Source organism: Asparagus officinalis, chromosome 7 (assembly GCF_001876935.1).
Source record: "Asparagus officinalis chromosome 7, Aspof.V1, whole genome shotgun sequence".
Taxonomy (NCBI): Eukaryota; Viridiplantae; Streptophyta; class Magnoliopsida; order Asparagales; family Asparagaceae; genus Asparagus; species Asparagus officinalis.
The window spans coordinates 114,727,160-114,731,153 of NC_033800.1; the positions used below are offsets into that span (position 1 = coordinate 114,727,160).

A 3,994-nucleotide genomic window follows, 5' to 3' on the forward strand; every position below is an offset into this window, starting at 1 on the left:
GGGGTCAACACGTCTAATTCACAAATGGATGTACTGGAATCACCCTCCAAGTTTTGGAACAAGTAGCTGGCAAACTGCTTCAAGCTGATCTGCCTCTTCCTCCTCGCTTGAGGAGAAGTCTGGATCAAGGAAGTATAGTAGTGGCAAGTAAGATCCCAGAGTGTGTCATACATATCCGGAGTATCTTTCTTCATACACTCCAGTTGCTGGTTCGAGGGGAAGTACTCCTGATACGGACAATCCCCCATAGGAAGACCCGAAATATGGTGCATCTCGTGCAAGGCCAACCCTAGCTCACCACCACTGGTCAGAAAGGTGTTGCTGTCAGGCATGTAGGTCTCCAGCAAAGCCAAGAAATGGCGACAGCTGACTGGGATTCCGTACATGGTGGCTCGTATCGAAAGAAGAAGCCCCGGTAACCTCCAGTTCCTTCAACTCTCGTATCTCTGACTCCAGGGCAGCGAAATCAGCAGTGAAGGAATCAGCCAGTTCCGGGTATCCTTCTTCCCTCATCATCGTCATGTGGCGAGAGAAGGAACGCCGGAACTGATCGAAGCCGCCTCCTCGGTGGAGAAGCTTCTCGATCAAGCCATTATACCAGGCGGTGAAGAAGCTGAGGTCCGTACGGAAAGCCTCTCCGTCAGGATCAGTATCGGCCAAAAGGCTACGGACACGCTCGTGCAAAGAAGATCGAGATCCTACAAGCAACAACTTGGAAGCTCAGTGAACTATCGAATATGGAAAGGAAAGTCAAAAGGCAGGTTCCGAACATACCGACGCCAACGGATGTCCCATCGGGTTGAGAGCCGACAGGCTCCGGGACAGCAGCAGAAGAGGGTACGTCAGCCCCTGCAGACATATTGCTCGCACCACTCGGCAGAGACGGGGAGGCACCACTGCTATGAGGACTTTCAACCCCGGGGACTGTAGCAGTATCAGGCTGAACGCCTGGTCCTACAGTGACATTCCTATGTTAACCAAATGGAAATTTGGACAAGTAAGGAGAATCGGGATAAGGAGGTCGTATACATACCTGCAATCCCCATGTCCTCAGATGCAGCCGGAATGCCAAGAGTCATAAGAGTATCGGCCCAAGCTGCTGGTCCTATGATGACACTCTCTTATTAGTCAAAATGAAAATTTAGACGAATAAGAAGAATTGGGATCTGCATACCTGTAGATCCATTATCCGCGGGCATTTGAGGGATGTCAGGAGTCATATGAGAATCAGTCCTAGCGGCTGGTCCTATGATTGCACTCATTAGTCAAAAGACAGATAAACATAGGAAAGTACAATATCCCTGAATCGTATACATACCTGCAAGCCCGTCGCTCTGAGGCAAACTGGATATGCCAGGGATAGATACCGGGCTAACTCCAATGGTAGACGCTGCGATAATCAATCATTCATTAGTCATATGAAATATCGGGCAAGAGGGAGAAAATCAGATATATACCGGTAGATGAATCGTTCCCGAAGAATGGTCTCTCGGTCCCTCTGGAAGTCTGCTCAGCCAGCATGTCAGCTAATAAGCCGGCATCCGGCTTCGAGAAGCTTGGCCCCTCCATCGCAACATCTGCAGGGTAACCCAAATGTTGAAGGATGAGGAAAGCTCAAACGAGAAATCTTCCTTCACCTTACATAAGGAAAATGACATTGGATGCGGATATACCTGAATAAGGGATTGTGGGCTCAACATTATTTATCTGCTCAAGATCGATGTTAAGGTCGATGCCCAAAGACCCATCGTGAAAAGCGTCGCACATTTGTTGCACAAAGCAATCCATGTTGTCAACGCCAGGGGACGCCGAACCCGGTGGGAGTTCGCCCTCCTCGAAGAAACCTGAAGCACAAAACATGGTCACAAATCCCCAAAAGGTAAACAACCTTGAAGCAAGAGCAATTGAATGTTACCTCCCCCTCCATCGGCGGTGCTCCCTAAGTCCACTCCACAGGGACGCTGATCGTCATGGGGCTTATGGGCGGTCTTCTTCCTCTTCGGGGCACCAACCCTCCGAGGACCAAAGGGTCGAACATGCGCAGGCCTATCACACGTTTCAACGTGTGTAGGAGCTGGTGGCTCATGATCATTGGCTGCCCTACCTAAAGTGACAATAGCCATTTCAATGAAAAAGAGCTGTCATTTATGGAAAATGAAAATTAAAAGAGATAGGACAAACCAGTATCGAGGTCCCCTCTGCCGGTATCCGCGTCCGCATACTCGTCCTCGGAGTTCTCGTCATCATCACCCGCAGGGAGAAGTTCTTCTTCGTCTGAGACAAGAGATTTGGCATGCCCTTTTCTCCGCTTCTGAGCAAGCTCAGCTCTGCGACCAGCCATCATAGCAGCCCGGACCGCGTACTCGGACTGCAACTCTGAGAGGCTCCTCACGCTGATGGACTCATATGCAGAAAGGAACCACTTGCAGCTGAGGAAAGTGATCAATGGCTTACGCCGGTACGAAGGAAGAGCAAAACGGGCTCCAGTACAGCCCACCATCGTCCATAGCCACGCTCGAACGCCATCAATCAATCCTCCCTCAACCCGCAGGCTGCGGCTCGGATTCCCGACATACAGTTGGTCATAGCCGAATTGTCGAGCAAAGCGGCAAGGGAGATAAGGCTCTATGTGGCACTGGTTCTTCACCCGAAGGACGAGATAGCCTACACGGATGTTCACTAACCACCGGAAGCAACCAGCGTCAAGAACGGTCCGGTCACTTCTAGGTTTCTCCTCATCAACCAGCACGTCGCCATAGCGACCTGAAAAGTGAGGGAAACACTTAAAGAACTCCCAACTCTTGCGGACCCGGAGCTCTCGTTGAACATCACTGAATTTGCTCCCAAGCCATCTGCTCTGCTCCAACAATTGCAGGAAGGGGACGGGGATGTCAACAACGTTGGGTGCCAACATCAAGTCGGGACGGTGAAGAACGAGCCACGCCATCAAATATGCGTAGGGGAGCTCAACCTTTGGGCAAACCAGCTCAGCTGATGGTTCAGAACCCATATGTGTGAAGCTGCTGACCAGACCCCTGAGCCCGCAATGGATGCTAGCAACCATTGCTGGGAGCAGGGAAAGCTCTCTCCCGTAAGCTAGCTGAACTGCAGGGAAGAGCACCTCGATGGGTAGAGCGTCAGAAGGTTGGTGCGGGACGACACACTTCTTCAACCAAAGGGCAAGGTAGCCTGCTAATAGCGTCCGGGACCCTATAGACTTCTGTGCGCGGCGGAGAAAAGAGCGAAACTTGGTCCCCGCGGGAAAAGCTCCCTCAGCACTGCCGATGGTGTAGGAACGAACCTCAGCCTTTTCCAACAACTCATTAACGGCGGAAGGGGTCAACACGTCTAATTCATGAATGGGCGCACTGGAATCACCTTCCAAGTTCTGGAACAAGTAGCTGGCAAACTGCTTCAAGCTGATCTGCCTCTTCCTCCTCGCTTGAGGAGAAGTCTGGATCAAGGAAGTATAGTAGTGGCAAGTAAGATCCCAGAGTGTGTCATACATATCCGGAGTATCTTTCTTCATACACTCCAGTTGCTGGTTCGAGGGGAAGTACTCCTGATACGGACAATCCCCCATAGGAAGACCCGAAATATGGTGCATCTCGTGCAAGGCCAACCCTAGCTCACCACCACTGGTCAGAAAGGTGTTGCTGTCAGGCATGTAGGTCTCCAGCAAAGCCAAGAAATGGCGACAGCTGACTGGGATTCCGTACATAGTAGCTCGTATGGGTGCATATAACCCACTGCTCTTCAGATCCCTCTCCCAGCGCGTTAAGACAAAGCTAGTCATGCGGGCCCACCACCCTTTGGCTAGTGAGGAAGCCCAGCCATAGCATCTGTATTCTGGCAGAGGTAACTGTCGCCCCAGAAGAGCCAGACGATTACTCACGGTGGGAGCAACAGCGGACACCTCGCCTGGGGGTGCGGTATCAAGGCCCATAACCCCGGGTCGTAGACCACGTACGTCATGATACCCGTCAGAACCAGG

At 51.6% G+C, this 3,994-nt stretch overlaps 1 long non-coding RNA gene across 1 annotated transcript; it reads right to left on the minus strand.

The window, feature by feature from the left end:
- On the minus strand, positions 1,069–1,496 carry LOC109850840. The gene is made up of 4 exons (XR_002249570.1): positions 1,458–1,496; positions 1,319–1,390; positions 1,175–1,246; positions 1,069–1,105 (listed from the first exon to the last, which is right to left on the minus strand). It is a non-coding gene; the product is annotated as an uncharacterized LOC109850840 (long non-coding RNA).